The following is a 22,647-nucleotide window of genomic DNA, read 5'->3' on the forward strand; positions in this document are numbered from 1 at the left end:
CGATTGCCGCCTGACACCCACGATCACTCACCACTGAGAGAGAAAGATAAGCAGCTGTTGTAAACACAGCTGACTGTTCTTCTCCCTGGAATGATCACAGAGCGCCTGTGATCCTTCTATATAGGAACACAGGTCTCTGTGATCATTTCACAAGCCACGCCCCCCCCCCACAGTTAGAAATATGCTCCTAGGTACACATTTAACCCCTTGATCACATAAATATGAGTCAGCTTTTATCCCTAGGATACTTCAAATACGCAGCCAGTGAAGTTCCAGTAAAATCAGGACTCCCAGACTGCTTTATTTTTCTTTGTTGGAGAATTAGCATTTGTTATACTTTATAGATCAGTCAGGTAACCAACTTTTTCTGAAGGAAAGGTCAGGTTTCCTCTAAAGCTGTATTCCATGCACAAATTCAATATTTTATCATTAAATGTGTTTTTTTTTTTTAATGCACTTGAATTGTGGTCAAAATTGAATTTGGCTTGGTATTAGCCTTTTACAATCACTGCACAGCAGAGTTCAGACTAGGAGATAGAGAAGCGGCACCTAGAACCAATCAGTTGCGCTGTAGTAAAAAAAACAAACAAAAAAAAAATCTGTGCTTGTGGTTAATTTACCAATGCTGCTAAACACTATACCTCTGATACCAGGCACATAAATAAACATCCAAAAAATGTGCAGCACATATAGACTTAACTGTTTTAAAAAAAAAAAAAACTAAAATAACAGAAAATAAAATGTGACAAATTCATAGTGCAATGTAGTGATAAATGTACAATGAATAGTGCCCAGTAGTAGGTCATTCGAAGTGTGCCAGGTTTCTAATCATAGCATAGAGTCGATTGTGCAGATACAGTTACGTCATGTGGCTACTATTAATGTTACCATTAACCAAGGATATTATTGAGCCAATTCCAAAACGTTCCTGCAGGCTAGCTCTTAGTTCCTCAATCCTCATTATGTGATTAAGCTTGTCAACACATTCCCTAATACTGGGGGTTGTTGTCGATCTCCAGTGCCTAGGGATCAGAGCTCGGCCTGCAGATAGGAGGAATCGGAGGAGCCTCTTTGGTCTTAGTGTCTGACTCGGGTATGATGGAGAATAAAGAGACTTCTGGGTCTCTGGCCAGGCCTTTGATTTGGTGATATAATTGAACAATGGGTTTCCAATTGGGTCCACTGAATGTGGAACATGGTGCCACCCTCTCTCCCACACCTCCAGCACCGGGCTGGAAATTAATCGGAAAATTGTAAGAATCATAGCAGAGCATCTACACCATTTGTTTAGTAGCTTGCAGTTCTTTTCTTGTGTTTGACTGGCTATGCTTGACACCTATCAGGATCTAATTATTGATTGTGTTCTTCTGTCCTGGTGACCCTTATTTCGTCTATTTCTTGTACATTAATTCATTGGATTTCATTCCTTTCAATCACCTAGCCTCAGCATTACAGGCAGCACATATACATTACTTAGTGGGGTCTGATAGGAAGTTATGTACAGTCCCTCCCACTAGCTATGATGCAAAGAGAGGCATAAAGACCCAGTGATGACATCACAGGACCTAAAATAAGATATTTAATGAAAAAAAAAAACAATTCAAAAATAATATATGTAAACTATTGCTCAAAATGCATATATTTTCACCCTGCAGATCCTCCCTGCTTCAATGGTGGCATTTATGATGGGATTAAGTGTAACTGCCTGGAAGGCTACTTTGGAAACAAATGTGAAAACACTTTGGTCAAGCTAAGTATGTACAAACTTGTGATCTGAAGTTAAGGTTGTTTAGTTAGCTTAGTAAATAAAAAGAAGGTGTGCTATTTTTGACATCCAATGACGTGTAAAGGAATTTAATAAAAGACTGAATTTGTATCATTGACATCCACTGATTCACTTTCTTAATAAAAAACAAAAGCAAAACAAAAACATGATAGATAGATAGATAGATAGATAGATAGATAGATAGATAGATAGATAGATAGATAGATAGATAGATAGATAGATAGATAGATAGATAGATAGATAGATAGATAGATAGATAGATAGATGGATAGATGGATAGATAGATAGATAGATAGATAGATAGATAGATAGATAGATAGATAGATAGATAGATAGATAGATAGATAGATAGATAGATAGATAGATATACCGTACACTAAACTACTCCAAATGTATCCTCTATGCAAGGGTGCATTTGGAGGTAGTGTTATTTATTTTTTCAATGTCCTTTGTATTTATTTATTCCTTTTTTTTTTTCATTTTTTTTTTTTTTATGTGTCTGCATTTTTTTCCCCCCCGCTGTCTGTTTTTTAATGATTCTAATGAGGGGCCATTTGTGGTACATGAACAGGTTCAGAATAGCTTCTATAACATTCAGAAGCCGTTTAAAGCCTACCAGACCCTCTGTTTTAGAAAGAGGTAAATTAAGGGGTTTATTATGTTTAAAACATTCTCTGTGCCGATGTCTTAATCTTTTACGCAAACCCCACACATGTTAGCTATATAGTTTATAATATACACTGCTAAAAATAAAAAAATAAGGGAGCACTTTTTATTCAGAGTATAGCATCAAGTCAATTAAACTCCTGGGATATTGATTTGGTTAGTTAAGTAGCAGAGGGGGTTGTTAATCAATTTCAGCTGCTTTGGTGTTAATGAAGGAGTTACTAGTTACTCTAGGAGAGCTAAAGAGGGCTGAAGAAGGTCTTTAACCCATCAGCAGGACCGGTATCTGCTCATTTGTTCGAGGAGTAACAAAATGAGCACTGCAAGAGTCCTACACAATGACCTCCAGCTGTCCACTGGTGTGGATGTCTCTGACCAAACAATCAGAAACAAACTTCATGTGGGTGGCCTGAGGGCCGGACGTCCTCTAGTGGGCCCTATGCTCACTGCCCAGCACTGTGGAGCTTGAACATGAGAGATGGCAGGTCCCCCACTGGCACCCTTTGCTTTTGACAGATTAGAGCAGGTTCACCCTGAGGACATGTGACAGACATGAAAGGGTCTGGAGAAGCCATGGCGATTGTTATGCTGCTTGTAACACAGTTCAGCATGACCGGTTTAGTAGTGGGTCAGTGATGGTCGGAGAAGGCATATCCATGGAGGGACGAAAAGACTTCTACAGCCTACAAAAGGGCAACCTAACTGCCATTAGGTATTGGGGGGGGGGGGGATCCTTGAACCCATTGTCAGATACTACGCTGGTGCAGTGGGTCCTGGGTTCCTCCTGCTCCATGACAATGCCCAGCCTCATGTGGCGAGAGTATGCAGCCAGTTCCTGGAGGATGGAAGCATTGATACTATTGAATGGCCTCATGTTCACATTACCTAGTTCCAGTAGAACACCTCTGGAATATTATGTTTTGGTCCATTCTACACCACCAGGTTGCAGCTCAGTCTGTTTAGGAGCTCAGTGGTTCCCTGGTCCAGATCTTGGAGGAAGTACCCCAGGACACCATGCGTCATCTCATTAGGAGCATTCCCTGACAATGTAAGGCATTCATTAAAGCATGTAGGGGCCATACAAACTACTGACTACCATTTTGACCACAATGCGCAGCTTAAGACCTGCTATGCAAACTACCAAAGAAATTCTTAAATAACCTGAGGTATAATGGTAATTTAATGTTGTCTTCTGTTTCCCACAGCTACATCCATCAAAGTATCTGAGATGACCAGTAACTCAATGACAGCTACAGCCAGCCAGTTCAGTTCACCTATATCTGATGTACCAAATATTGGGGTTACTACTGATGGTTCAACCTCTCCAACGGCTGAGTACAGTACAAGCTCTCTCACCTTTGTATCTACTAGTGAACTCATTACTGACACCAAAACTTTGGAAACCACCAAAGGATATGGTACAGAATCCACTGTATTTGTAGAAAGTATTGAAGTCAGTACTGATGCCAACACAACCAATGCAGTTAGTGCAAATACTACAGATGCAGCTACATCTGACAGTACTAGTACATATTTAACTTTTCCTACAACAACAGATCAGACTGTTGAATTATCCTCAGATTCTAAAACATCAGAACCTACTGATGCCAAAACCTCTGAAGCTACCAGTGAATACATTACATCATCAATGGCACCTGTAGACTCTACCTCCTTTACTATGAGTTACTTTACATTGGAAGCAAATAGTGAAATCACTAGTGACATCAGTAGAACTGACACTGCTAAAATCACTACAGCCTCAAATACAACTGGCATTGCAAGTGATTATACTACTGATGAACTGAATTCTAAAAAAACAACTGACTTCACAACAGTGGAAATGATTACTGAACACTCAACTGAATCTATTATAACTGACCCTATTATCTTCTCTACCATGGAATTGACTTCTGAAATGTCCCCTGACCTTACAACAATAGAATCTATCAGTGAATCTTCAGCTGACTCCCTTACATCTGGAATTACAACTGAAGACGCTACTCTCTACACTACAACAGAAATTTCTCCCAAAAAATCCACAGAATCCACCACTAGAAAATTTATTACAAGTCCTACCGACTCCATTATCTCTGACACCACCAACGAATATACAATTTACTCAACCACATCTGAAAGTACTACAGACTCCATTATATCTCAAGTCACTACAGAATCTACAATCAACAACACCATTACTACTGAAAAGACATCAGACTCCATTACATCTGAAACCACTAGAGAATCTACTACTGACCTTGCTGAAGTTCCTACTGGCTCCACTATAACTGACACCACTACAGACTATACCACCAGCCACACTGAAAGTAAGACCATGTCAGTTGCATCTGAAACCACTAGTCAATCAGTCACTGACCTCAATCAAACTGAAACTCCTACACAAAGAATCTTAGACTCCATTACCTCTCAGACCACCAGAAATTATGAAACAGACTGGAGTACAGTAAAAACTACAAATGACCCCATTACATCTAACGCTACCAAAGTACATACAACCAAATTAGTTACAAATGACATATCTACAGGAATTACAAGTGATCTCACAATGTCTGATTCTAATATAAAGCATACTTCTGACCCCACTACTTTGGATTCTAGTTCTGAATACTCAACTGACTCCATTACATTGCAAACTACTGAAAAATATACTAACTCTAATTCAATTTCAACTAGTATTTCTAGCCAGTATACAGATACACTACAAACTACATCCAAAAGTTCCACTTTTTCCAGCACATTGGAAACATCTTCAGAATATTCTACAACTTCTAATATAAAGGAAACAACTACTGCAAACATTACTGACTACAATACTTCTGTTGTTACTAAAGAACCATCAACACAGAAGGCAACAGATTCAGACATGAGCAGCTACACCACATCTTTCTTTACTACTGGGTCTATTGCAACTGATAATGCTAAAGAACCGTCAACACAGAAGCCAAGTCCTGACATGATCAGCAACCCCACCTCTTCCATTTTCAATGGGTCCATTACATCTGAATTTTCTACAGAACATACTACTAGAGTATATCTTACTGACGCCATCACTGATCTGTCAACACAGAAGGTAACAAGTTCAGACATGAGCATTTACATCACATCTCCTGTAACTACTGGGTCCATTACATCTGAAAATACCATAGAATCTTCAACAGGGAAGCCAAATCTAGACATGGACACCTATACCACATCTTCATTTACTACTGGGTCTATTACATCTGATAATACTAAAGAACCATCAACACAGAAGCCAAGTCCAGATATGATCAGCTACCCCTCCACTTCCATTTCTACTATGTCTGTTACATCTGAAGCTGCTACAGAGCATACTACTAGAGTTTCTTTTACTGGCTCCAACACTGATCTGTCAACACAGAAGACAACAAGCTCAGGTACGAGCATCTACATCACATCTTCTGTTAGTCCTTCTTCCATTACATCTGAAATGAACAAAGATCCTACTAGTGGAGTATATCCTACTGACTCTACCAATGAACTATCAACACCAAAGACAAATCTATATGTAAGCCGCTATACTACGTCTTCCATTACTGCTGGATCCATTACATCTGAAGGTTCTACAGAGCATTCTAGCAAATTATATTCTACTGACTTCACCACAGAATTATCAACACATAAGTCAGCAAGTACATACCCAAGCAGCTATACTACATCTTTTAATACTGCAGAGTCCATTACATCTGAAGTTACTACTGAGGATGCTAGTAGAATAATTTCTATTGACTCCACCACTGAAACATCTACACAGAAGCCAACAAGTGCACCCACAAGAAACGATACTACACCTTCCACAACCAAATCAGGTAAGTAAATAACAAAAGCAATGTGTGTTAAAGAATTAACAAATTATATTGTATCGTTTTTACTATTGTAAGTGATTTTTTTGTTTATGCACCCAAAAAAGAGAAAGTAGTTATATACCTTACCCTTGCTATGTCTTTTGTTTTAGATAAATGGCATTAATAATACTATTAGGGGTATCATTTTAATTATTAGTGATTGTAGAAGTAGTAGAATTAGAAGTATTTCTTAGAGTAAAAAAATTGCTATGCTCAGAATCCTGCACCTCCCATTTAAGGTATCAAGTACATTTTCTTTCCATGCTGCTATCTATGGCAAACAAGGTACAATGCTTTACAAGTAGTTGAAGAACTTTAGAATTGCCCAGAGTGTTAGGATACAATTTTATTTTAGATGTCCTCCCATTATAAGAAATGTGAAGTGTGATTTGACTGAACATACACCTATAAAGTGTTTGAAGATAGTTAAATGGCCGCTTTGCCTTTCTTCTTTACTGAATCAATAGTTTTCACAGTTTGTTTAACTTTTCACACTTAAAAGGAACACACCCACATTAACTGGTTAACGACGGCCCGCCGCAGATATACTGCGGCAGGCAGCAGCTCCTGCGCAAACCGACGTAGGTATACCTCGGTAGCGCCCCTGCAGCTAGGGGAGAGCGCATGACACCGATGGCGCGCTCCCACCCCTATTCGTCAGCGGGGACTCCAATGCATGGGGCAGGTGGCCCCGATTGCCGTCTGACACCCGCGTTCGCTCCTCGCTGAGAGAGAAGGATGGGTAGCTGTTGTAAACACAGCTGACTTTTCTTCTCCCTGGAATGATCACAGAGTGCCTGTGATCCTTCTATATAGGAACACAGGTCTCTGTGATCATTTCACAAGCCACGTCCCCCTCCACAGTTAGAAATATGCCCCTAGGTACACATTTAACCCCTTGATCACGTAAATATGAGTCAGCTTTTATTCCTAGGATACTTCAAATACACAGCCAGTGAAGTTCCAGTAAAATCAGTCTGCCAGTCTCCCAGTCTGCTTTATTTTTCTTTGTTGGGGAATTAGCATTTGTTATACTTTATGGATCAGTCCAGTAACCATTTTTTCTGAAGGAAAGGTCAGGTTTCTTCTAAAGCTGTATTCAATGCACAAATTCAATATTTTATCATTAAATGTGTTTTTTTTTTTTTTTTTTAATGCGCTTGAATTGTGGTCAAAATTGAATTGGGCTTGGTATTAGCCTTTTACAATCACTGCCCAGCAGAGTTCAGACTAGGAGATAGAGAATCGGCACCTAGAACCAATCAGTTGTGCTGTAGTAAAAAATAAATAAATAAATCTGTGCTTGTGGTTAATTTACCAATGCTGCTAAACACCATGCCTCTGATACCAGGCACGAAGGTAAACATCCAAAAAATGTGCAGCACATATAGACTTTACTGTTTTTTTTTTTTTTTAAAAAACTCAAATAAAAGAAAATAAAATGTGACCAATTCATAGTGCAATGTAGTGATGAATGTACAATGAATAGTGTCCAGTTGTAGGTCAACCGAAGTGTGCCAGGTTTCTGATCATAGCATAGAGTCGATTGTGCAAACAGTTATGTCATGTGGCTACTATTAATGTTACCATTAACCCAGGGTATTATTGAGCCAATTCCCAAACATTCCTGCAGGCTAGCTCTTAGTTCCTCAATCCTCATTATGTGATTAGGCTTGTCAACACATTCCCTAATACTAGGGGTTGTTGTCGATCTTCAGTTAATAGGGATCAGAGCTTGGCCTGCAGGAATCTGAGGAGCCTCTTTGATCTTTGTGACTGACTCTGGTATGATGGAGAATAAAGACACTTCTGGGTCTCTGGCCAGGCCCTTGATTTGGTGATATAATTGAACAATGGGTTTCCAGTTGGGTCCACCGAATGTGGAACATGGTGCCATCCTCTCTCCCACACCTCCAGCACCGGCTGGGAATTAATGGGAACATTGTACGAATCATAGCAGAGCATCTACACCCAGGGCTGGCTCTACCATGGGTCCCATTGGGTCCACTGGACCCAGGCAGCACTTGGAGAGGGGCAGCAGATTGACTCCCAAGATTTTTTTCCCAGCAGCTTTGTGTGTCATCAGCTTGCGGCACGTTACCGGTGGCATTTCCCCATCTCATACTGTGGTCTGTACTGCAAACCGATGAGTATGAAGAGGTGGAACGTCTCCTCCGGGATGGTATATTATGGAAGAAGATAACAGTATAAATAATATTTTCAAAATGTTATATTTATATACAATGGATGTCGGGGCCTTTTGGTGGGCGTGATTTTTTTTTTTTTGGGGGGGGGGCAGCAATTCATTCTTGGACCCAGGCAGCACAATGTCTTGGGCCAGCCCTGTCTACACCATTTGTTTAGTAGCTTGTAGTTCTTTTCTTGTGTTTGACTGGCTATGCTTGACACCTATCAGGATCTAATTATTGATTGTGTTCTTCTGTCCTGGTGACCCTTAATTCGTCTATTTCTTATACATTAATTAATTGGATTTCAGTCCTTTCAATAACCTAGCCTCAGCATTACATGCAGCACATATACATTACTTAGTGTGGTCTGAGAGGAAGCTATGTACAGTCCCCCCCCCCCCCAGCTATGATGCAAAGAGAGGCATAAAGACCCAGTGATGACATCACAGGACCTAAAATAAGATATTTAATGAAAAAAAAAAAAAACCTCAAAAATAATATATGTACCCTATTTCTCAAAATGCATATATTTTCACCCTACAGATCCTCCCTGCTTCAATAGTGGCATTTATGATGGGGTTAAGTGTAACTGCCTGGAAGGCTACTTTGGAAGCAAATGTGAAAACACTTTGGTCAAGCTAAGTATGTACAAACTTGTGATCTGAAGTTAAGGTTGTTTAGTTAGCTTAGTAAATAAAAAGGTGTGCTAATTTTGACATCCAATGACGTGTAAAGGAATTTAATAAAAGACTGAATTTGTATCATTGACATCCACTGATTCACTTTCTTAATAAAAAACCATAGCAAAACAAAAACATGATAGATAGATAGATAGATAGATAGATAGATAGATAGATAGATAGATAGATAGATAGATAGATAGATAGATAGATAGATAGATAGATAGATAGATAGATAGATAGATAGATAGATAGATAGATAGATAGATAGATAGACTGTATATACACTAAACTACTCCAAATGTTCCCTATATGTAAGGGTGCATTTGGGGTAGTTTTATTAATTTTTTCACTGTCCTTTGTATTTATTTATTCCTTTGATTTCTTTTTTTTATGCATCTGCATTTTTTTTACACTGCTGTCTGTTTTTTAATGAAGCCAATGAGGGGTCATTTGTGGTACATGAGCAGGTTAAGAATAGCTTCTGAAACATTCAGGAGCCATTTAAAGCCTACCAGGCTCTCTATTTTAAAAAGAGGAAAATAAGGGGTTTATTATGTTTAAAACATTCTCTGTGCCAATGACTTAATCTTTTATGTGAACACCACGCATGTTGGCTTTATAGTTTATAATATACACTGCTCAAAAAAAAAATAAGGGAACACTTTTTATTCAGAGTATAGCATCAAGTCAATTAAACTCCTGGGATGTAGATTTGGTCAGTTAAGTAGCAGAGGGGGTTTGTTATTCAGTTTCAGCTGCTTTGGTGTTAATGAAATAAACTAAATGTGCACTAGATGAACAACAATGAGATGACCTCCAAAACAGGAATGCTAGAGGCCACTGACATTTTTTTTCTCTACTCATCTTTTTCTTTTTCACTAATTTTGTATTTGGCTAGGGTCAGTGTCACTACTGGTAACATGAGGCGATACCTGGACCTTATAGAGGTTGCACAGGCAGTCCAACTCCTCCAGGATGGCACATCAATACGTGCCGTTGCCAGAAGGTTTTCTGTGTCTCCCAGCACAGTCCCAAGAGCATGGAGGAGATTCCAGGAGACAGGCAGTTACTCTAGGAGAGCTCATTGTGGGCCCTGTGCTCACTGCCCAGCACTGTGGAGCTTGAACACCAGAGATGGCAGGTCCCCCACTGGCGCCCTTTGCTTTTGACAGATTAGAGCAGGTTCACCCTGAGCACACGTGACAGACATGAAAGGGTATGGAGAAGCCGTGGCGATTGTTATGCTGCCTGTAACACAGTTCAGCATGACCGGTTTGGTAGAGAGTCAGTGATGGTCTGAGAAGGCATATCCATGGAGGGGCGCACAGACTTCTACAGGCTACAAAAGGGCACCCTAACTGCCATTATGTATTGAGGGGGGGGGGGGGGAATCCTTGAACCCATTGTCAGATACTACGCTGGTGCAGTGGGTCCTGGGTTTCCTCCTGCTCCATGACAATGCCCGGCCTCATGTGGCGAGAGTTAGCAGCCTGTTCCTGGAGGATGAAGGAATTAATACTATTGAATGGTCTCATGTTCGCCTGACCTAATTTCAATAAAACACTTCTGGAATATTATGTTTTGGTCCATCCGACACCACCAGGTTGCAGCTCAGTCTGTTTAGGAGCTCAGTGATTCCCTGGTCTAGATCTTGGAGGAAGTACCCCAGGACACCATGCGTCATCTCATTAGGAGTATTCCCTGACAATGTAAGGCATGCATACAAGCATGTGGGGGCCATACAAACTACTGACTACCATTTTGACCACAATGCGCAGCTTAAGACCTGCTATGCAAACTACCAAAGAAACTCTTAAATAGCCTCAGGTATAATGGTAATTTAATGTTGTCTTCTGTTTCCCACAGCTACATCCATCAAAGAATCTGAGATGACCAGTAACTCAATGACAACTACAACCAGCCAGTTCAGTTCACCTATATCTGATGTACCAAATATTGGTGTTACTACTGATGGTTCAACCTCCCCAACGGCTGAGTACAGTACAAGCTCTCTCACCTTTGTATCTACTAGTGAACTCATTACTGACACCAAAACTTTGGAAACCACCAAAGGATATGGTACAGAATCCACTGTATTTGTAGAAAGTATTGAAGTCAGTACTGATGCCAACACAACCAATGCAGTTAGTGCAAATACTACAGATGCAGTTACATCTGTCCGTACTAGTACATATTTAACTTTTCCTACTTCAACAGATCAGACTGTTGAATTATCCTCAGATTCTAAAACATCAGAACCTATTGATGCCAAAACCTCTGAAGCTACCAGTGAATACATTACATCATCAATGGCACCTGTAGACTCTACCTCCTTCACTATGAGTTACTTTACATTGGAAGCAAATAGTGAAATCACTAGTGACATCAGTAGAACTGACACTGCTAAAATCACTACAGCCCCAAATACAACTGGCATTATAAGTGAATATACTACTGATGAACTGAATTCTAAAGAAACAACTGACTTCACAACAGTGGAAATTATTACTGAACACTCAACTGAATCTATTATAACTGACCCTATTATCTTCTCTACCATGGAATTGACTTCTGAAATGTCCACTGACCTTACAACAACAGAATCTATCAGTGAATCTTCAGCTGACTCCCTTACATCTGGAATTACAGATGAAGACACTACTCTCTACACTACAACAGAAATGTCTCCCAAAAAATCCACAGAATCCACCACTAGAAAATTTATTACAAACCCTACCGACTCCATTATCTCTGACACCACCAACGAATATACCATTTACACAACCACATCTGAAAATACTACAGACTCCATTATATCTCAAGTCACTACCGAATCTACAATCAACAACACCATTACTATTGAAAAGACATCAGACTCCATTACATCTGAAACCACTAGAGAATCTACTACTGAGCTTGCTGAAGTTCCTACAGGCTCCACTATAACTGACACCACTATAGACTATACCACCAGCCTCACTGAAAGTAAGACCATGTCAGTTGCATCGGAAGCCACTAGTCAATCAGTCACTGACCCCAATCAAACTGAAACTCCTACACAAAGAATCTTAGACTCCATTACCTCTCAGACCACCAGAAATTATGAAACAGACTGGAGTACAGTAAAAACTACAAATTACCCCATTACATCTAACCCTACCAAAGTACATACAACCAAATTAGTTACAAATGACATTTCTACGGAAATTACAAGTGATCTCACAATGTCTGATTCTAATATAAAGCATACTTCTGACCCCACTACTTTGGATTATAGTTCTGAATACTCAACTGACTCCATTACATTGCAAACTACTGAAAAATATACTAACTCTAATTCAATTTCAACTAGTATTTCTAGCCAGTATACAGATACACTACAAACTACATCCAAAAGTTCCACTTTTTCCAGCACATTGGAAACATCTTCAGAATATTCTACAACTTCTAATATAAAGGAAACAACTACTGCAAACATTACTGACTACAATACGTCTGTTGTTACTAAAGAACCATCAACACAGAAGGCAACAAATTCAGACATGATCAACTACAAAACATCTTCCTTTACTACTGGGTCTATTATAACTGATAATGCTAAAGAACCGTCAACACAGAAGCCAAGTCCCGACATGATCAGCAACCCCACCTCTTTCATTGTTACTGGGTCCATTACATCTGAATTTTCTACAGAACATACTACTAGAGTATATCTTACTGACGCCATCACTGATCTGTCAACACAGAAGGTAACAAGTTCAGACATGAGCATTTACATAACATCTCCTGTAACTACTGGGTCCATTACATCTGAAAATACCATAGAACCTTTGACAGAGAAGCCAAATCCAGACATGGACACCGAAGCCACATCTTCATTTACTACTGGGTCTATTGCATCTGATAATACTAAAGAACCATCAACACAGAAGCCAAGTCCAGATATGATCAGCTACCCCTCCACTTCCATTTCTACTGGGTCTGTTACATCTGAAGCTGCTACAGAGCATACTACTAGAGTTTCTTTTACTGACTCCAACACTGATCTGTCAACACAGAAGACAACAAGCTCAGGTACGAGCATCTATATCACATCTTCTGTTAGTCCTTCTTCCATTACATCTGAAATGAACAAAGATCCTACTAGTGGAGTATATCCTACTGACTCTACCACTAAACTATCAACACCAAAGACAAATCTATATGTAAGCAGCTATACTACGTCTTCCATTACTGCTGGATCCATTACATCTGAAGGTTCTACAGAGCATTCTAGCAAATTATATTCTACTGACTTCACCACAGAATTATCAACACATAAGTCAGCAAGTACATACCCAAGCATCTATACTACATCTTTAAGTACTCTTGAGTCCATGACATCTGAAGTTACTACTGAGGATGCTAGTAGAATAATTTCTATTGACTCCACCACTGAAACATCTACACAGAAGCCAACAAGTGCAATCACAAGCAAGTATACTACATCTTCCACAACCAAATCAGGTAAGTAAAGAACAAAAGCAATGTGTGTTAAAGAATTAACTAATTATATTTTATAAATTTTACTATTGTAAGTAATTTTTTTGTTTATGCACCCAAAAAAGAGAAAGTAGCTATATACCTTACACTTGCTATGCCTTTTTTTTTTTTTGTTTTTAGATAAATGGCATTAATAATACTATTAGGGGTATCATTTTAATTATTAGTGATGGTAGAAGTAGTAGAAGTAGAAGTATTTCTTAGTGTAAAAAATTACTATGCTCAAAATCCTGCACCTCCTATTTAAGGTATCAAGTACATTTTCTTTCCATGCTGCTATCTATGGCAAACAAGGTACAATGCTTTACAAGTAGTTGAAGAACTTTAGAATTGCCCAGAGGGTTAGGATACAATTTTATTTTAGATGTCCTCCCATTATAAGAAATGTGAAGTGTGATTTGACTGAACATACACCTATAAAGTGTTTGAAGCTAGTTAAATGGCTGCTTTGCCTTTCTCCTTTACTGAATCAATAGTTTTTACAGTTTGTCTAACTTTTCACACTTACAAGGAACAGACCCATATTAACCAGTTAACGACGGCCCACGGCAGATATACCGCGGCAGGCAGCAGCTCCTAAGCAAACCGACGTAGGTATACATCGGTCGCGCCCCTGCAGCTAGGGGCAAGCACACGCCACCGGCGGCGCGCTCCCGTCCCCGCTCGTCAGCGGGGACTCCGATGCATGAAGCAGACGGCTCTGATTGCCGCCTGACACCCACGATCGTTCAATGCTGAGAAAGAAGAATGGTCAACTGTTGTAAACACAGCTGACCTTCTCCCTGGAATGATCACAGAGCGCCTGTGATCCTTCTATATAGGAACACAGGTCTCTGTGATCATTTCACACGCCATGCCCCCCCCACAGATAGAAGCACGCCCCTAGGTACACATTTAACCCCTTGATCACCCATAGTGTTAGCCCCTTCCCTGCCAGTCCATTATTAGAGTAATAGTGCATATTTATAGCACTGCTTACTGTAGTAATGTCACTGGTACCCACAAAAGTGTCAAAAATGTCAGTTAGGGGTCCGATCTGTCCGCCGCAATGTCGCAGTCCTGCAAAAAATTGCAGATCGCTACCATTACTAGTTAAAAAAAAAAAAAAAAACAATAAAAATGACATAAATCTTTCCTGTAGTTAGTAGACGCGATAACTTTTACGCAAACCAATCAAAATATGCTTATTGCAATTTTTTTTACCAAAAATATGTAGAAGAAAACAAATTGGCCTTTAATTTTTTAAAAAAATATTTTTTTTTTTTTTTTTTTTTTTTGGGAATGTTATATAGCAGAATGTGAAAAATATTGTTTTTTTTTTTTTTTCAGAATTGTCACTCTTTTTTTGTTTATAGCGCAAAAAATAAAAATTGCACAGGTGATCAAATACCATAAAAAGAAAGCTCTATTTGTGGGAAAAAAAGGACATACATTTTTTTTAGGTACAGCGTTGCACGGCCGCGCAATTGTCTGTTAAAATAACGCAGTGCCGAATCACAAAATATGGCCTGGTCTTTAAGGGGGCAAATCCTTCCGGTCCAGAAGTGGTTAAAGGCAAAAAAATGAAAGAAATAATTTATTTGTAAATATGAGTCAGCTTTAATCCCTAGGATACTTCAAATACAAAGCCAGTGAGGTTCCAGTAAAATCAGGATTTCCATTCTGCTTTATTTTTATTTGTTAGGGAATTAGCAGTTGTTTGATTTATAGATCATTCAGGTAATCAATTTTTTTCTGAAGGAAAGGTCAGGTTTCCTCTAAAGCTGTAATCAATGCACAAATTCAATATTTTATCATTAAATGTGTTTTTTTTTTTTTAATGCACTTGAATTTGGCTTGGTATTAGCCTTTTACAATCACTGCACAGCAGAGTTCAGACTATGAGATAGAGAAGCAGCACCTAGAGCCAATCAGTTGTGCTGTAGTAAAAAAAAAAAAAAAAAAATATCTGTGCTTGTGGTTAATTTACCAATGCTGCTAAACACTATACCTCTGATACCAGGCACATAAATAAACATCCAAAAAATGTGCAGCACATATAGACTTAACTGTTTTAAAAAAAAAAAAAACTAAAATAAAATAAAATAAAATGTGACAAATTCATAGTGCAATGTAGTGATGAATGTACAATGAATAGTGCTCAGTAGTAGGTCAACCGAAGTGTGCCAGATTTGTAATCATAGCATAGAGTCGATTGTGCAGATACAGTTACGTCATGTGGCTACTATTAATGTTACCATTAACCAAGGATATTATTGAGCCCATTCCCAAACATTCCTGCAGGCTAGCTCTTAGTTCCTCAATCCTCATTATGTGATTAAGCTTGTCAACACATTCCCTAATACTGGGGGTTGTTGTCGATCTCCAGTGCCTAGGGATCAGAGCTCGGCCTGCAGATAGGAGGAATCGGAGGAGCCTCTTTGGTCTTAGTGACTGACTCTGGTATGATGGAGAATAAAGACACTTCTGGGTCTCTGGCCAGGCCCTTGATTTGGTGAGATAATTGAACAATGGGTTTCCAATTGGGTCCGCCGAATGTGGAACATGGTGCCACCCTCTCTCCCACACCTCCAGCACCGGCTGGGAATTAATGGGAACATTGTACGAATCATAGCAGAGCATCTACACCATTTGTTTAGTAGCTTGTAGTTCTTTTCTTGTGTTTGACTGGCTATGCTTGACACCTATCAGGATCTAATTATTGATTGTGTTCTTCTGTCCTGGTGACCCTTATTTCGTCTATTTCGTGTACATTAATTCATTGGATTTCAGTCCTTTCAATAACCTAGCCTCAGCATTACATGCAGCACATATACATTACTTAGTGGGGTCTGATAGGAAGTTATGTACAGTCCCTCCCACTAGCTATGATGCAAAGAGAGGCATAAAGACCCAGTGATGACATCACAGGACCTAAAATAAGATATGTAATGAAAATGAAAAAAAAAAAAAAAACAATTCAAAAATAATATATGTAACCTATTGCTCAAAATGCATATATTTTCACCCTGCAGATCCTCCCTGCTTGAATGGTGGCATTTATGATGGGATTAAGTGTAACTGCCTGGAAGGATACTTTGGAAGCAAATGTGAAAACACTTTGGTCAAGCTAAGTATGTACAAACTTATGATCTGAAGTTAAGGTTGTTTAGTTAGCTTAGTAAATAAAAATTAGTTGTGCCAATTTTGACATCCAATGACGTGTAAAGGAATTTAATAAAAGACGGAATTTGTATCATTGACATCCATTAATTCACTTTCTGAATAAAAAACAAAAGCAAAACAAAAACATGATAGATAGATAGATAGATAGATAGATAGATAGATAGATAGATAGATAGATAGATAGATAGATAGATAGATAGATAGATAGATGGATAGATGGATAGATGGATAGATGGATAGATAGATAGATAGATAGATAGATAGATAGATAGATAGATAGATAGATAGATAGATAGATAGATAGATAGATAGATAGATAGATAGATAGATAGATAGATAGATAGATAGATAGATATACCATACACTAAACTACTCCAAATGTATCCTCTATGCAAGGGTGCATTTGGAGGTAGTGTTATTTCTTTTTTCAATGTCCTTTGTATTTATTTATTCCTTTTTTTTTTTCATTTTTTTTTTTTTTTTTTATGTGTCTGCATTTTTTTCCCCCCTGCTGTCTGTTTTTTAATGATTCTAATGAGGGGTCATTTGTGGTACATGAACAGGTTCAGAATATCAGAATAGCTTCAATAACATTCAGAAGCCGTTTAAAGCCTACCAGACCCTCTGTTTTAGAAAGAAGTAAATTAAGGGGTTTATTATGTTTAAAACATTCTCTGTGCCGATGTCTTAATCTTTTACGCAAACCCCACACATGTTGGCTATATAGTTTATAATATAAACTGCTAAAAAAAAAAAAAAAAAAAAAATAAGGGAGCACTTTTTATTCAGAGTATAGCATCAAGTCAATTAAACTCCTGGGATATTGATTTGGTTAGTTAAGTAGCAGAGGGGGTTGTTAATCAATTTCAGCTGCTTTGGTGTTAATGAAGGAGTTACTAGTTACTCTAGGAGAGCTAAAGAGGGCCGAAGAAGGTCCTTAACCCATCAGCAGGACCGGTATCTGCTCATTTGTTCGAGGAGTAACAAAATGAGCACTGCAAGAGTCCTACACATTGACCTCCAGCTCTTCACTGGTGTGGATGTCTCTGACCAAACAATCAGAAACAAACTTCATGTGGGTGGCCCGAGGGCCCGAAGTCCTCTAGTGGGCCCTATGCTCACTGCCCAGCACTGTGGAGCTTGAACACCAGAGATGGCAGGTCCCCCACTGGCACCCTTTGCTTTTGACAGATTAGAGCAGGTTCACCCTGAGGACATGTGACAGACATGAAAGGGTCTGGAGAAGCCATGGCGATTGTTATGCTGCTTGTAACACAGTTCAGCATGACCGGTTTAGTAGTGGGTCAGTGATGGTCGGAGAAGGCATATCCATGGAGGGACGAAAAAGACTTCTACAGCCTACAAAAGGGCACCCTAACTGCCATTAGGTATTGGGGGGGGGGGATCCTTGAACCCATTGTCAGATACTACGCTGGTGCAGTGGGTCCTGGGTTCCTCCTGCTCCATGACAATGCCCAGCCTCATGTGGCGAGAGTATGCAGCCAGTTCCTGGAGGATGGAAGCATTGATACTATTGAATGGCCTCATGTTCGCATGACCTAGTTCCAGTAGAACACCTCTGGAATATTATGTTTTGGTCCATCCGACACCACCAGGTTGCAGCTCAGTCTGTTTAGGAGCTCAGTGGTTCCCTGGTCCAGATCTTGGAGGAAGTACCCCAGGACACCATGCGTCATCTCATTAGGAGCATTCCCTGACATTGTAAGGCATTCATTAAAGCATGTAGGGGCCATACAAACTACTGACTACCATTTTGACCACAATGCGCAGCTTATGACCTGCTATGCAAACTACCAAAGAAATTCTTAAATAGCCTGAGGTATAATGGTAATTTAATGTTGTCTTCTGTTTCCCACAGCTACATCCATCAAAGTATCTGAGATGACCAGTAACTCAATGACAACTACAGCCAGCCAGTTCAGTTCACCTATATCTGATGTACCAAATATTGGGGTTACTACTGATGGTTCAACCTCTCCAACGGCTGAGTACAGTACAAGCTCTCTCACCTTTGTATCTACTAGTGAACTCATTACTGACACCAAAACTTTGGAAACCACCAAAGGATACGGTACAGAATCCACTGTATTTGTAGAAAGTATTGAAGTCAGTACTGATGCCAACACAACCAATGCAGTTAGTGCAAATACTACAGATGCAGTTACATCTGACAGTAATAGTACATATTTAACTTTTCCTACTACAGCAGATCAGACTGTTGAATTATCTGCAGACTCTAAAACATCAGAACCTATTGATGCCAAAACCTCTGAAGCTACCAGTGAATACATTACATCATCAATGGCACCTGTAGACTCTACCTCCTCTACTATGAGCTACTTTACATTGGGGGCAATCAGTGAAGTCACTAGTGACATCAGTACAACTGACACTGCTAAAAACACTACAGCCTCAAATACAACTGGCACCGCAAGTGAATATACTACTGATGAACTGAATTCTAAAAAAACAACTGACTTCACAACAGTGGAAATTATTACTAAATACTCAACTGAATCTATTGTAACTGACCCTATTATCTTCTCTACCATGGACTTTACTTCTGAAATGTCCACTGACCTTACAACAAAAAAATCTACCAGTGAATCTACTACAGCTGACTCTCTTACATCTGGAATTACAACTGAAGACGCTACTCTCTACACTACAACAGAAATTTCTCCCAAAAAATCCACAGAATCCACCACTAGAAAATTTATTACAAACCCTACTGACTCCATTATCTCTGAGACCACCAAAGAATATACCATTTACTTAACCACAACTGAAAATACTACAGACTCCATTATATCTCAAGTCACTACCGAATCTACAATCAACAACACCATTACTACTGAAAAGACTTCAGACTCCATTATATCTGAAACCTCTAGAGAATCTACTACTGACCTTGCAGAAGTTCCTACTGGCTCCACTATAACTGAAACCACTACAGACTATACCACCAGCCTCACTGAAGGCAAGACCATGTCAGTTGCATCTGAAACCACTAGTCAATCAGTCACTGACCCCAATCAAACTGAAACGCCTACACAAAGAATCTTAGACTCCATTACCTCTCAGACCACCAGAAATTATGAAACAGACTGGAGTACACTACAAACTACATCCAAAAGTTCCACTTTTTCCAACACATTGGAAACATCTTCAGAATATTCTACAACTTCTTCTACAAATATTACTGACTACAATACTTCTGTTGTTACTAAAGAACCATCAACACAGAAGGCAACAAATTCAGACATGAGCAGCTACACCACATCTTCCTTTACTACTGGGTCTATTATAACTGATAATGCTAAAGAACCATCAACACAGAAGCCAAGTCCTGACATGATCAGCAACCCCACCTCTTTCATTGTTACTGGGTCCATTACATCTGGATTTTCTACAGAACATACTACTAGAGTATATCTTACTGACTCCATCACTGATCTGTCAACACAGAAGGTAACAAGTTCAGACATGAGCATTTACATCACATCTTCTGCAACTACCGGGTCCATTACATCTGAAAATACCATAGAATCTTCAACAGGGAAGCCAAATCCAGACATGGACACCTATACCACATCTTCATTTACTACTGGGTCTATTACATCTGATAATACTAAGGAACCATCAACGCCAAGTCCAGATATGATCAGCTACCCCTCCACTTCCATTTCTACTGGGTCTTTTACATCTGAAGCTGCTACAGTTTCTAGAGTTTCTTTTACTGGCTCCAACTTTGATCTGTCAACACAGAAGACAACAAGCTCAGGTACGAGCATCTACATCTCATCTTCTGTTAGTCCTTCTTCCATTACATCTGAAATGAACAAAGATCCTACTAGTGGAGTATATCCTACTGACTCTACCACTGAACTATCAACACCGAAGACAAATCTATATGTAAGCAGCTATACTACGTCTTCCATTACTGCTGGATCCATTACATCTGAAGGTTCTACAGAGCATTCTAGCAAATTATATTCTACTGACTTCACCACAGAATTACCAACACAAAAGTCAGCAATTACATACCCAAGCATCTATACTACATCTTTCAATACTGCAGAGTCCATTACATCTGAATTTACTACTGAGGATGCTAGTAGAATAATTTCTATTGACTCCACAACTGAAACATCTACACAGAAGCCAATAAGTGCACCCACAAGCAATTATACTAAATCTTCCACAACCAAATCAGGTAAGTAAAGAACAAATATAATGTGTGTTAAAGAATTAACAAACTATATGGTATAGTTTTTATTATTGTAAGTAAATTTCTTGTTTATGCACCCATAAAAGAGAAAGTAGTTATATACCTTACCCTTACTATGTCTTTTTTTTTTTTTTTTAGATAAATGGCATTAATAATACTATTAGGTGTATCATTTTATTTATTAGTGATTGTAGAAGTAGTCAAAGTTGTAGTATTTCTTAGAGTAAAAAAATTGCTATGCTCAGAATCCATCACCTCCCATTTAAGGTATCATGTACATTTTCTTTATATGGTGCTATCTATTGCAAACAAGGTACAATGCTTTACAAGAAGTTGAAGAACTTTATAATTGTCCAGAGGGTTTGGATACAATTTTATTTTAAATGGCCTCCCGTTATAAAAAATGTGAAGTGTGATTTGACAAAAGCAAAACAAAAAAAAATCTGTGCTTGTGGTTATTTAACCAATGCTGCTGAACACTATGCCTCTGATACCAGGCACAAAGGTAAACATCCAAAAAATGTGCAGCACATATAGACTTAACTGTTTTTAAAAAAAAAAACTAAAATAAAAGAAAATAAAATGTGACAAATTCATAGTGCAAAGTAGTGATAAATGCACAATGAATAGTGTCCAGTAGTAGGTCAACCGAAGTGTGCCAGGTTTGTAATCATAGCAAAGAGTCGATTGTGCAAATAGTTATGTCATGTGGCTACTATTAATGTTACCATTAACCCAGGGTATTATTGAGCCAATTCCCAAACATTCCTGCAGGCTAGCTCTTAGTTCCTCAATCCTCATTAGGTGATTAAGCTTGTCAACACATTCCCTAATACTAGGGGTTGTTGTCGATCTCCAGTGCCTAGGGATCGAAGCTTGGCCTGCAGATAGAAGGAATCGGAGGAGCCTCTTTGGTCTTAGTGACTGACTCTGGTATGATGGAGAATAAAGACACTTCTGGGTCTCTGGCCATGCCCTTGATTTGTTGATATAATTGAACAATGGGTTTCCAGTTGGGTCCACCGAATGTGGAACATGGTGCCACCCTCTCTCCCACGACTCCAGCACCGGCAGGGAATTAATGGGAACATTGTACGAATCATAGCAGAGCATCTACACCCAGGGCTGGCCCTACCATGGGTCCCATTGGGTCCATTGGACCCAGGCAGCACTTGGAGAGGGGCAGCAGATTGACTCCCAAGATTTTTTTCCCAGCAGCTTTGTGTGTCATCAGCTTGCGGCGCGTTACCGGTGGCATTTCCCCATCTCATACTGTGGTCCGTACTGCAAACCGATGAGTATGAGGAGGTGGAACGTCTCCTCCGGCGGAACGTCCCTCATGTGATTGTGGTGTGCGCAATGACGTCAGACATCAGCGTACTCCATCTTACGCAGGGCAGAATGGATCTTCTAGGGCGGTGGGAACGGCAGACACAAGAGTGACAGGAGGACTGAGGACAGACAGTGGGTGTTTGAGGGACTG

General features: G+C 39.3%; 1 protein-coding gene across 1 annotated transcript in view; it reads left to right on the forward strand.

Annotated features, from left to right (window-relative positions):
• The window catches only part of LOC309552844 (uncharacterized protein), a gene marked incomplete at both ends in the record, with an annotated part of 108,495 nt that overhangs the window by 20,372 nt on the left and 65,476 nt on the right, over nt 1-22,647 (forward strand). The gene's annotated exons all lie outside the window — the stretch shown is intronic.

The sequence above is a fragment of the Pelophylax lessonae genome (genome assembly GCF_965119305.1).
Source record: "Pelophylax lessonae genome assembly, chromosome: 4".
In the NCBI taxonomy this organism is placed as follows: Eukaryota; Metazoa; Chordata; class Amphibia; order Anura; family Ranidae; genus Pelophylax; species Pelophylax lessonae.